At 36.7% G+C, this 14,182-nt stretch overlaps 1 long non-coding RNA gene across 1 annotated transcript; it reads left to right on the forward strand.

The window, feature by feature from the left end:
• Positions 1 to 2,942: 2,942 nt before the first annotated feature.
• LOC142172386 (uncharacterized) lies at positions 2,943 to 3,348 on the forward strand. The gene is made up of 2 exons (XR_012701727.1): positions 2,943 to 3,089; positions 3,226 to 3,348. It is a non-coding gene; the product is annotated as an uncharacterized LOC142172386 (long non-coding RNA).
• Positions 3,349 to 14,182: the final 10,834 nt, after the last annotated feature.

Below are 14,182 nucleotides of genomic sequence, written 5' to 3' on the forward strand. Positions count from 1 at the left end.
CTGTCCCAGCTGCAACCGCGACCAAGCCTACTCGATCGTCTGCCCCGTTCGATCTCGGGTTTTGGCGTGACCAACTCAGCCATCGGCGCCCTCAACATCTGGGACGTCAGCTTTTCATGTGCTACATTTTATGGATGAGTCGTCGTCAAGCGAGGAAGGCCTAAATCCACGAAAAGAAGATCGGTGGATGCTGGCAATGGAATAGTTCGGGCAGTAGACTTTACAAGGGACGGCTATGAGCCGATCACTGCTGCACCTGAAAGGGACGCAGATCTATCATTTGGAGTTCCACCATCAACATGAGTGGAGAAAGGTGCAGCCTTTTCCGAAGTTGAGGGTGAAGTTGGAGGGCCATCTATGGAGGTCAGCGACAACGTACTAAGAAGTGAGCCGTCATCCTTAGTACCGGTTGTTGTTCCCTCATTGACTGAGTTGAGAGTCAAAGGTGTTGCCGAGGATGGCTATGAAACCAACTCTGATATTGACCCCGAGGAGGTGCAGATACTGAGCGAGGGGTTCACCCAAGTGGAAGCGAGGTTGGAAGGGTCCACTCGTACCATTGGGATCCCCATGGATCGCGACTTGCTGGTGAACACCGAAGAAATGGTCCCTTCCTTGGGACCCCTTTACTCCGATGTGGAGGGTAAGACCCTCGAGAAGCTGAGCGATGCCGCCTTATCGTCAGGCATAGCCGGCCTCGCCCTTAGGGTAAGTCTTCCGACTTTTCCAGTTTCTATGCCTTGAACGCTATTTTTCGATAGATTGATTCTCTTCCTACTTTATTTTGTTTTTTTAGACCATAATATTGGAGATTGAGAGTGCTCGGCAGGAGGAGAGGCGTAAAACTATTTTTAATAGGATGGAGAAGAAGTACTGCCAATACCGCGGCAAACATCATAAGATCTGTAGGCGGCGGCGAGAGTGGCAACTTCTAAGCTATCCAGGACAAATTAAAGCAGAAAGATGATGAGGGCGTGAGAGTCATCGCCAAGTGTAGTGTCCTTGAAGGGGCGTTAAGGGTTAAAGAAGAAGAGCTCGAAGTGAGCAAGGGAGTTGAGGCCGAACCTTCAAACCCAAGTGGTATCTTTGCGGGCCGAACTCGAGCAATGTTTGATCAGGGCTAATGCTCTGAGTGGCGAGGCCGCCGAGATGACGATGGATTTGAAGAAAGTCGAATTGGCTCGGTTGGCAGCTTTGGCAAAAACGGAGGCTTTAGAGGATGCAATCCATGTCCTCTGGTCCGAGCGGGCAAATGATTTGAAGATGGCTAGACTCAAGGAAGAGTGGCTTGACGACCAAATTTGGGGCTAGAAAAAGAGGTCTCGAACCATGGTGATCAAATTGTCGCTCTCGAGGCTGAGAAGACGCAGTTGTTGGCTTAGCCGTCCTCCTCTCACATTTTTACTTATCATGATGTTCCACAGGATTTGTATGAGAAGTGGATCTATGCCGAGGCCCAGCTAGGCATATTCAAGGATTTGATGACTGCGGGGAGAGTTCCTAAGGCTAATTTTGAGGATGCTCGTGCTAAGGCACGTGCAGCTCGGGTCGCCTATGGCTATGACCTTGCTACACTGGGACGGCCGATGATGGCGAGGAGGATTTGGATGGGATTGAGAAGGGTGCCTGGTACGAGGATGAGTACTCTGATGGCGATGGCGATAGCGAAGATGGTGTTACTGAGTAGTTATTCCCATGCAATTTTTGTGCATACTTTTGTGGGCGTCAGTTCAGCCTTTGTAAAAAATATTTTTCGAGTATGAAATGCTATTTTCGCTGTTTGTTTCTAACTATTTTCTCTGTTTGGTCTTGTATGTTTCTTTCCTTAATTTTGTCGTTTGGCCGCTTTTAGTTGTAGAAGCTCAGTTTGTATGTCGAACGAGTTCGAATGCTGAACTAGGTAGTCGTGACCTGGGGCCAATAAGTGTTGTTGAACGAAGTCAAACATAGCCGGAGCTTAATTTGAAACATAACTTAGTTAATATAGGCAAGATTAACGAAACCTAAACCCAACAATGACCTAAGGCCGTATGAGCTTAATTATAAGGCACAATTGACCTGAACGAAACCAATGTGAATTCGAGCGAGGTCGATATTGTTTGATTCGAACGAGATCGAGTGTTTTTAATTCGAACGCGGTCGAATGCCTTTTAATTTGAACGAGGTCGAATGTCTTTTAATTCGAACGAGGTCAAATATTTTTTAATTCGAACGAGGTCGAATGTTTTTTATTCAATTGTGGCCATGGGCCGGGTTGATGCAGAGATGATGTTCTGGCAAACGTACATTTATGTTTTGCTCATACTTGGAGAAATTTACATATTTTTCGGCTGGCATTCCAGTCCTGGTCTATCTAGTCCCTTCATTGGGTGACCTGGAAATATGTCGAGAGGTTGAGTAATGAACTGTTGCCCGTACTTTGACTTGAGGTGTCCCCCTTATCGCCTCGTTAAAATCTTCTTGAGAAAATCCAATTGGCACAAAACTCAAGTGAGGGAAAATGAGTACGACTTGGAGGATGGATCAATTGGATCCATTCTAGTATCTGATGTAGCCCTAGTTAGTAGTATACTCGCTTGTCTCTAGTGTCATATAAAATTGCTACACCTTCAGACCTATGCTTTCCTTTAACGCATAGCATAATCATATTGTGAATCTTTCACCAAAATCTTGAAATGGTGGGAGACGTGGTCTAGTGCCGTACCGCAACTAACATGGTGCATTGGCATGACATCTTTCCATTTTGGTATGATTGGATGTGTGATGCTCTGTCATTTTGTGGTTCATTAGTAGTGCTGGAAATACACCACACTTCTGAAATAATGCTGGATAATGCAAAAAGATATGATAAAAACATATGTAAATCTGTGTCACTTCTTGCACATGAGGTTTTTGTTATAACATGTTATTGTTGGTGTTTTTCCCCTTACTTGCGACGTTTCAACTAGATGGAAATAGAATAGAAAAATTGTATGTCTTATTGGTCACTAATTCATTCTCTCCTTTTATTTGGCATGTGTTAGATAACAACTTTCAACATTTCTGTGGTTGTACACGGGACAGTTTCTGAGAGCAACTCTTCCATGGAAGTAAGTCTATGATTTGATTGTTGCATGCAACAACTTGATGTTTTCCACTGATCAGAAGGAATATTTTTTTTCCTGAACTGATTAACATAGTAGTGTGGGGAAGCATGTTATAAAGGAAATGTTTTCCCTGGTGCAGGGAGGTCAGGATCCTTATGCGGTTCCTAAAAGCATGGGAATCTTCCAAGTGATTGAGAGCCCAAAAGATATTACTACTACTTCGGTTGCTCAAAGAATCATCGCTAATCATGAGATCTATGTGGTATGTTGTATTTACTATTCTCTAACTTCTTAGCTATTCCTGCTCTACAGCTGTTTAGCTTTCTGATCAGAAAATTACAATTTTGGATTTTGAGTCTCGTTGCTTCTTTCCGCATACACAGACACATAGTTGACAAATCATGAGATATGTTTGGTATGTTAGTAATGAGTCTGCAAGTGTTTATCTCTGACTAGATTTTTCTACAGCTGATAAGCTTTCTGAATCAAAATGGCATAATTTTAGATTTTGAGTCTCCAAGCTTGTCTAACTGTCAAAGAAAGAGGAGGGGGTTGTGGGGGGTGGGGGGGTGGGTGGGGTGGGGGGGGGGGGAGGTGTTACCATCATAATAAGATGGGTTTACAGGAATTCTTTTACGAATTATTTTTTCCCTCCTCTTTGAGGCGAGGCGTATGAAATCTTATCGATATACCACTGACTCAGGAAAGATTGCACATTCGTTACACTTACGCCCCTCAAAAATGTTGAATTTCTTCACATGAAGTAGATGGGTCCATAGATCAAGTTATGCATTTAGGTTGTATTCTTCTTAGTTACCTGGTTCATATAGTGTTGATCAATTATGATGCTTGAGAGCAAGTGTGTGGCGTAGTGGGAGGAAGTGGGAGGAAAACTATGAGGTCTCAAGTTGAAATACCAGTCAAAGAAAAAAAAAGGTAATTTCTTCCCGATCTGTCTAAGCCTTGGTGGGTAGAGTTATCCGATGCAATAAAATGTAAACAAGAAGAGATAGAGAGAATGGAGAAGTGTTTTCTTCTTTCACTTTGGTGTAATTTTTCATTGCAATTACATGGCCTTTTATAGACATAAAAAGTAAAGATGATGGACATAAAATAGGAAATTTAATCTTTAAGTTATTCACAACATGGGCATCCAATGTAGCATCCAATGTAGTATCCAATGTACAAATTATTCATAACACTTCCCCTTGGATGTCCATGTAAGATAATGTGCCTCATTAAAAACTTACAAAAAAAATATTGGGATGTACATAGTTATTTATAATATGCATTGCTTGCTGCCTCATTAAAAACCTTACCAGAAAAACCCAGTGGCACAAAACCTTGGTTAAGGAAAAGAGTGCAGCGTGTAGTTTCTCCCCCTGATGAAAAATCACTTAATGTCTCGAAGACGACGCATTCCAATCTTATATATCAACTTTTCAAATATTGAGGTTGATAATGCCTTAGTGAACAGATCAGTCAAATTATCACTTGAACGAACTTGTTGTACATCTATTTCACCATTCTTCTGAAGATCATGAGTGAAAAAGAATTTCGATGGAATGTGTTTTGTTCTATCTCCTTTGATATATCCTCCTTTCAATTGAGCTATGCATGCAGCATTATCTTCATACAATATTGTTGGAATATTCTCTTTCGAAGAAAGACCACATGTTTGCTAAATGTGTTGAGTTATAGATCTTAACCAAACGCATTCTCGACTTGCTTCATGAATTGCTAATATCTCTGCATGATTTGAAGAAGTAGCAACCATAATTTGTTTTGTCAAACGCCATGATATGGCTGTACCTCCACTTGTAAATAAATAGCCTGTCTGAGATCGACCTTTGTGTGGATCAGACAAATATCCTGCATCTGCATAACCAATCAATGATGACTTGGATTCATTTAAATAAAATAAACCCATATCAATGGTCCCTTGGAGGTATCTGAATATATGTTTAATACCATTCTAGTGTCTTTGTGTTGGCGAAGTACTAAATCTTGCCAATAAGCTTACTGAGAAAGCTATATCTGGTCGGGAATTATTGGCAAGATACATTAATGCCCCAATTGCACTAAGATATGGTACTTCGGCACCAAGAAGCTCTTCATCATTTTCATGAGGTCGGAATGAATCTTTCTTTATATCAAGTGATCTCACAACCATCGGGGTACTCAATGGATGTGCTTTATCCATATAGAATCGCTTTAAAATCTTTTCGGTGTATGTCGATTGATGGACAAATATTCCATCTTTCATATACTCAATTTGTAGACCAAGACAAAATTTTGTCTTTCCAAGATCTTTCATTTAAAATTCTTTCTTCAAATTGTCTATTGTTTTTGGAAGCTCCCCAGGAGTTCCAATGATATTTAAATCATCAACATACACGACGATTATAACAAATTCAGATCCAGACCTTTTTATAAAGACACGGGGACAAATTGGATCATTCTTGTACCCTTCTTTCAACAGGTATTCACTCAGGCGATTGTACCACATACGACCTGATTGTTTCAATCCGTATAAAAATTTCTGAAGCTTTATTGAACAAGTTTCTCGAAAATTTTTATATGCTTCTGGCACTTTAAATCCCTCAGGTACTTTCATAAAAATTTCGTTGTCTAATGATCCATACAAATAGGCTGTAACAACATCCATTAGATGCATATCAAGTTTTTCTTGTACTGCCATATTTATGAGATACCTGAAGGTGATAACATCCACTACAGGAGAATATGTCTCCATATAATCAATTCCAGGCCTTTGGGAAAACCCTTGTGCCACAAGTCGTGCTTTATATCTAACGACTTCATTTTTATCATTTCATTTTCGCACAAAAACCCATTTATACCCTACTGGCTTTATGCCTTCAGTTGTTCGAACTATGGGTCCGAAGACTTCACGTTTTCCAAGTGAAGTTAACTCTGCCTGGATAACATCTTTCCATTTTGGCCAATCATTTCTCTGTCTATATTCATTGACAGATTTTGGTTCAAGATCCTCATCTTGTTGCATTATTTCAACAGCAACATTATAAGCAAAAATGTTATCGATAACAATATTATTTCAGTTCCATCTTTTCCCGGTTGAGACGTAACTTATTGATATCTCTTCATTTTTATTATTTTTAGGTACCTGGACCTCCCCTAAAGTTTTATCATTTGTTACGTCTTGGGGCTCTTCTTGAGCCACTACCTCTGTGTTATGTTCACTTTGATCACTTGCTCCTTTTCTTCTTCAAGGATTTTTATCTTTAGAACCGATTGTTCTACCACGTTTCAAGCATGACTTAGACTCATTTGCTTTAATTAGTTGTTCTGTCGGGATATCAACTCGAATTGGAGCATTAGCAGCTGGAATATATGACTTAGTCACCCTTGGTAGGTTAGTGAATGCATCTGTTAATTGATTTGCAATATTTTGTAAATGAATAATCATTTGAACCTCTTGTTCACATTGATTTGTTTGAGGATCTAAATGAGACAATGATAATGCATTCCAATCTATCTTCTTTTTTAGCTACTTATTTTCTCCCCCTAATGTTGGATATACTGATTCATTAAAATGGTAATCAGAAAATCTTGCTGTAAATAAATCTCCAGTCATCGGCTCTAGATATTTTATAATAGAAGGAGATTCATATCCAACATATATCCCCAACCTTCTTTGAGGACCCATCTTTGTGCGTTATGGTGGAGTAATTGGAACATATATCGCACAACCAAAGATCCTAAGATGGGAAATATTTGGCTCCTGACCAAAAGCCAATTGCAATGGGGAGACTTTATGATAACTTGTGGGCCTTATCCGCACAAGTGCTGCTGCGTGCAAAATAGCATGACCCCATACTGAAATGGGAAGTTTTGTTCTCATACGCATTGGTCTAGCAATTAATTGGAGGCGTTTGATCAATGATTCTGCTAGACCATTTTATGTATGAACATGAGCAACCGGATGCTCAATTGTTATCCCAGTTGAAATACAATAATCATTAAAGGCTTGGGATGTAAACTCACCGACATTATCAAGACGAATTGTCTTAATTGCATAATCTGGAAATTGTGCTCTTAGCTTTATTATTTGAGCCAATAATCTCGCAAATGCCATATTGCGAGTTGATAGTAAGCACACATGTAACCATCTTGTAGATGCATCTACCAAAACCATATAATATTTGAATGGTCCAGGTGAATGGGCCCACATATATCACCCTGTATACGTTCCAGAAATGCAGGGGATTCCATCCTAACTTTAATAGTTGATGGTCTAATAATTAATTTTCCTTGAGAACACGCATCACAAGAGAATTCCTTAAATTGAAGAATCTTCTGATTCTTCATTGCATGTCCATGTGAATTCTCAATTATTTTACGCATCATATTAGAACCAGGATGGCCCAACCGGTCATGCCAAATAATAAAATTATCTTGATTAGTAAACTTCTCGTTTACTACGGCATGTGTTTCAATCCTGCTAATACTTGTGTAGTATAAGCCGGAGGAAAGAGCAGGTAACATTTCAAGCACATATTTCTTACCGGACATTATTGTAGTAATATAAAGATATTCAATCTTTTCATCATTTGTAGTCTCAATATGATAGCCATTTTGGCGAATATCTTTGAAACTTAATAAGTTTCTTTGAGATTTACTACAATATAGTGCTTCATCAATAGCCAAATTTGTTCCTCCTGGTAGTAATAAATTGGCTCTTCCAGAACCTTCAATTAATCTTGTACTACCGGATATTGTATTAACATTCGCTTCTTTCATTACCAAATAAGAGAAATATCTCTTATCTTTTAAAATAGTGTGTGTTGTAGCATTATCCAGAAGACATATATCATCTTTATTAATCTTGAGTCCAACTGAAGACTGGGGAATTTTCATATTCTTCATAAAAAAGACAAATAATACATCATTAGAAATATGAAAGACAAGCAGGAAAAAAATATTAAGAAATACATTAGAAATGTAGAAACTAGCAACACATGATGCATTAGGAAAATACACTCAAGAAAAATAAACTAGTTGCAAACATAAACATAACAACTTTTATAGCTTCATTCCCTAGTAAGTTGATTAGTTCTTCAGTCAATATCCTCAAAGAAGTCCCCAACTTCTAAATGAGTAGTATTTGTTAGGCCTTCAAAATCATCATCTTTATATACAAGATGTGCCTTTGAATCATATTTATTTGAGGGACCTGCTTCATCATCATTATTTTGAAAGGTCAAGTGCGCATCCATATTATTTTCTTTTTTCTTGAGGGAGGCTTGATAAAGTTTAATAAAATGTTCTGGCGTACGACAAATGCGTGCCCAATGACCTCTCATACCACATCGGTGACACATACTAGCTTTACCTTTTGAATGATTAATTTGAGAACCCTTACTGTTCTCCAATTTATTTCACCATAATGACGATAATTGTTTCGCCCTTGCCACGTCCACGTTTATGACCATGTCCACGACCACGGTAATTATTTTGTTTTTTTCAAACTTATCATATGTTGCTACAGCATTCACTTTCAGAAATGGAGCTGACCCAGTGGGACAAGCTTCATGATTTTTCATTAATAGAGTATTATTCTGCTCAGCCACAAGTAGGCATGTGATTAACTCAGAATATTTCTTAAAACCGTTTTCACGGTATTGTTGTTGTAGCACCACATTTGAAGCGTGAAAATTAGAAAATATTTTTTCCAATAAGTCCTCATCTGTGATAGTGTCTCCACATAATTTTAATAGATAACTTACTTTAAAAATAGCAGAATTATACTCACTTACGATTTTAAAGTCTTGCAACCTTAAATGTATCCACTCATACCGAGCTTTCGGTAATACCGTAAGTTTTAGGTGGTCATATCGATCCTTCAAATTAATCCATAATTCAAGTGGATCTTTTACTGTTAATTATTCAGTTTTTAACCCTTCATGTAGATGAAGACGAAGGAAATCATGGCCTTCGCTTTATCCTGATTTGATGCTTCATTTCCTTGTATAATAGTATTTCCAAGACCTTTAGCGTCAAGGTGAATTTCAGCATCAAGAACCCATGATAAATAGTTCCTCCCGATGATGTCAAGTGCCACAAATTCAAGTTTTGGTAAATTTGACATAGTGAAAACTATCATAAAAGATGAATAAGTTAGAGAAATAATTATAATAATAAACAATTAATGAAAACAAAACGATTAAGGTAAAAGAAATGAAAATAGAGCTATATCATGTTAACAATCTACTATTTCATTTTATTCTTGCCATAAAGTAGAAATTACATACTTGTTTCATTTCACTTTATATTATTGATATATATATATGTGTTAATAGAACTGAACGTGACTAACATTATTTATATATTCCAATAAATATAAAGTAATTAAACTATAAAATTATTGCTTGTCAATTTATTTCTCACAGTTTTTCAAAATGCCTTAAAGATATGTTTTGATCTTGGGAGTCCATGATTATAAGTATGACATTAGTGCATAGCTAGTTTGATGACTTTGAGGTCCTCTAAGAGTTGAGCACGGAAGGAAATAGTTTTTTTATCACTGCAATGTACTTAAACTATTTAAGATGCCCAAGCGCACAAGTAATCTGCAAACAATGAGCATATGATATGTACTGCCATATATAAAATGATTATAATGATACATACCTTAATAAAATATGGCTCAACTTAGCGGGAGTTAAGAATAAAATTAGAGTTTCGTGCTAATAACGTGTTATAAAATAAAAGCAATGCAATAAAATGTAAACAAGAAGAGATAGAGAGAATGGAGAAATGTTTTCTTCTTTCACTTTGGTGTAATTTTTCATTGCAATTACATGACCTTTTATAGGCATAAAAAGTAAAGATGATGGACATAAAATAGGAAATTTAATCTTTAAGTTATTCACAACATAGACATCCAATGTAGCATCCAATGTAGCATCCAATGTAGTATCCAAAGTAGTATCCAATATACAAACTATTCATAACATTAACATATTTAAAGAGTAATACCTAAAACTTATTTATTCATGCAGTTATTTAACAAAATTCTAATACTCTCCGTTATATTCTATGTGACATACTTTCTTTTTTAATTTGTCTAAAAGAGTGTGACATTTTATTTTTGGAAATTATTCAATCTTAGCATCCCCATTTTACTCTAAGTGACACGACTGATTGAGATACACTTGATATAAACGTTCATTCTATTTTTAAGGAGAGAACGTAGTGTCTTACTACCGCTCATTTAAAACGTAATTTTTTTTGTACTTCGCATGTATGTCATTTAATGTCAATCTTCTTTAATTTTTTAAATTTCGTGTTCAGTCCAATACTTTTACATAAAATGAGACTAGCTGAGTAGTATTATTTAATACGTAATTGGTGACCCTAGGGGTGTCAATGGTTCGGTTCGGCCGATTATTTTATAAAATTTATACCATACCAGTTTTTCGGTTATTCTATTATGTATAACCAAAGTTAGACTTCTAAAAACCGTACCAATCATGTCGATTTTTCTTCAGTATCGGTACGGTTCGGTTAATTTTCGGTATTTTTTTAAAAGTCATTTAAAAGTCACTAGTAGAAGCATAATGCAATAACATACCTACTTTTATAGGACTTATCAAAACTCTCTAGACATTTTTACTACTTAAAGGGTCATGGACTAAGAAAACATGAAAGATGACCAGAGTATAGATCCATCAACTATTCTACAGTAGAAAAGAAACTAAGCAACGACAAAGAAAATATAAATCACACGAGTGGAAAGATATTAAGCAAGCTAGGACTCAAGAATAAAGTTTATAGAAGATTAAATATTTGAAAATATAAATTTAAATCATACGAAAGGAAAAATATTCAATACATTGTAGTTTGCTATTCATAATTGCTAGATTACCTTGTGTCCTGCTAGTGAATATGCCGGAAATAATTTAGTTTCAATAGGAGTGAGGAATTAGGATTTTGAGTTTAATTACTTATTGGCTTGTAAACGTTTTTATAATTTCAAGGCCCAAGAAAAAATTTAATGTTTTATTATTTTTAATCTTAATATATAAATATATTTTTCCAGTGTAAATTTATTCGATATGGTTCGGTATTTTTTCGGTTTATTTTTATAAAATAAAAACCTACCTTAATTATCGGTACGGCTATAGATTTATATAAAAACCTATGGTTCTATTTAAAGAAACCTAAAAATCGGTTCGGTTTGGTACGGTTCGGCCGGTTTAATCGATTTTTAACATCCATTGACACTCACGGGTGACCCCATAGTTCTTTTTTTTTTCCTCTGGAATATTGGTTGATGCTTATAGTCTATAGATGGCATTAGCTTTGGAGTTCGAATTACACTTATATAAGATTTGGCAAATTTAGTCAAGATTTCCTCGCTACCTAACCAATTCATCAGCTTGAATTTGTGTTGGATGACTTTCTTTATTGGATAAGTCCTGCTAAATTTCCTTTCTTGGTAGCTAAGTTATCATGGAATTTTGACGAATAAAAAAAAAATCTTATCATGGAATTAACCCTTGTGCTATGTATTTACAGTATTTGTGGTTTCGCCCATTGGTAAGAGCATTAATTATATGAGATCAAATAGTTACATTTTCGCCCATTCCTAATTATATATATATCACCAAATTAGTTGTTTTGTTTGACTGAAGTCGTGGTTTTGTTTGACTAAATTAGTGTGATACTTCTTTATTTTTATATGGTAAAATGAAGAGTTTTTCCCCCATCTAACTTCAACAAATGATCCAGAGATTATCTGGACCATAAAAATCAATTCTTCATTTTGATTTGAGAGAAAAAGAAAAGCTAAATCATGTCGTGGCAAATGTTAGTATTTGGTCAAAGCTAAAAAGAAATTCGGGTTACTGATAATCAGGAGACAAAATAAAATACTTTTGAGAATGATGGTAAAAAAACAAATAGTTTTGTATTTCAATGAATTCTCAATAGTATTCCGTGTCCTTACAAATGATGATACTTCTTCCTTTTATAGATAATTCTAGGTAAAGGAATGAAGTCTCAGCTTTAATGATATAATTATGAGTAATAAATGACATTAAATAAGCCGTTATACAATCATTCTTATTAAATACCAATTTTGTAACGTATCAAGTATTTAATAATGAATTTGGACTCCTTTCTGTCATTAGATCTTTGTCTTCAATGCCTTCTAATCTGTTGGCTGTAAATAATTTAAATTGGTACGAGACTCGTATCTATACGTCGTCTCGTGCCTATTTAAATTCTTCTTCCCGTGGCTGTCTCCATCCGTGTCTCTTAGTCAATTGTTGCGCTTTGACTATTTAACTAATCCACGTGTCATGCCACATCATCTTTAATATAAACTCAGTTTTTTTCCAATACAGATAGTCCCCCCACTTTCCATTTATTTATCAATTAAATAATTGGGAAGTGGATCTTCATGAAAAAAGAATTTTTGCCACAATTAATGCTCATGACAGTATTAACGCCTCAGTAGTCTTTTCCATTTAATGTTCTGCCCATGTGTCATTTTCTAATTGATTCCGCTATTCACACCCTTTTTCGAGACTTCTTCATTCTCACTATTTACGAAATGATAGCTGCCTTTATTATAGGCTTTCCATCATTACACTTCTAAGGTTGACGGTTCCCATTTTACACATAACTTTTTCTTCCTTTGTCTTCTTCACAAATCTTCAGCACACACTTCCTTCTTAACAATGTCTTCTTCAAACCCTAACCGTAAAAAAGTTCCAATTCTAGATCAATTCCCCAACGCCCCTGTTAGACACAGAAGAGGTGGAGGAGGTAGGCTTCGAACATGGTTAGAATCTACTCGAGGCGGCTCCTCTGGTTCTTCTTCAAGGAGTTCTATCCCAAAGGCCCCTTCTTCTAAAAGTAGGGAAATTCTTGATTCTTCTCAAGAACCCTCAGTTGATGAAATAGTTCCCAGCGATTTGTCTTTTGAAAGTGACAAAACGTCTCTTCAAAAACAAATTGTAAATTTAGAAAAAGCCGATACTTACCCCACAATAGTAACCGAGCTTACAATCCCCACCATAAGAAAAGATTGTAACTGGAAGGATAGTCTCCGAATGTCAATTCCTTCCTCTAATCAAAGAATTTCCTCCTTTAGAAGTGGGTATTCTTCTGTTTATACTTACCCCTTCACTTTAGGTTTTAATCCTCCAATTGACCCAGTTATTCTTGATTTTTGCGTTTCTTTACAATTTGTTTGGCCCAAATCGGTCCACTAGTGTGGAGAACAGTGGCTTGTTTGAGATACTTATCCTCCAAAGCCAATGTCAATTTCACCTTTTCTCACCTTATTCATCTGTACCATCCTAACTTAATACGCCATGGGGTTTTTACCTTAACTGCAAGGAGCAAGAAAGTTCTGGTAAATCCTGAAGATGACAAAGATCGTGGATGATATATCCGTTACGTTGCTGTTCGTACGGTGGACTTGATTGGCGAAATAAATATTCCCTTCCCTGAGAAGTGGAATTTTGAACGTAGGTTTCTTTTTATTTACCGTACCTACTTTTGAGAATTTCAAAAGAAATTTTGTTTTTAACCTCATCTCTTCTTGTTTTTTTGTAGCAACCATGGGAGATGTGGAGCCTATTCCCAACTTTCGTGGTTGGGTAGACTCACTTTTGAAGATTGCTTCTAGGGAGCAAAGAACTTGGAAATCAATTTCTTCCTTACATGGCTGGATGGTCAAAACACATGGTATCCCCCTTTTTATATGTTTTTTACATGTTAAGCATTTTTTCCTCAACTTTGATCATGTATATCCATCCTTTAATCAGGATTTGGCATTAGAGGAATGACGGCTGATGTAGCTATGGCCATTCGCATGTCTGCGAATGCTGCTCTTGATTTGGATAAGGCTCGAGCCTTGCTGCCAAAAAGGAAAGCTATAAAGGAAAATTTTGAAGAAGAAGAAGAGGGTACCTCCCTAATTACTAGGCCAAGGGTCAGGAGGCGAATAATCATTGATGATGAAATTGAAGACACTCCTGCTCGAACCTCCACCACCGAGCCTGTTTTGATTCATTCTGACGAGGACACCGAACCAAGAG

Source organism: Nicotiana tabacum, chromosome 18, assembly GCF_000715075.1.
Source record: "Nicotiana tabacum cultivar K326 chromosome 18, ASM71507v2, whole genome shotgun sequence".
NCBI classification, from domain to species: domain Eukaryota; kingdom Viridiplantae; phylum Streptophyta; class Magnoliopsida; order Solanales; family Solanaceae; genus Nicotiana; species Nicotiana tabacum.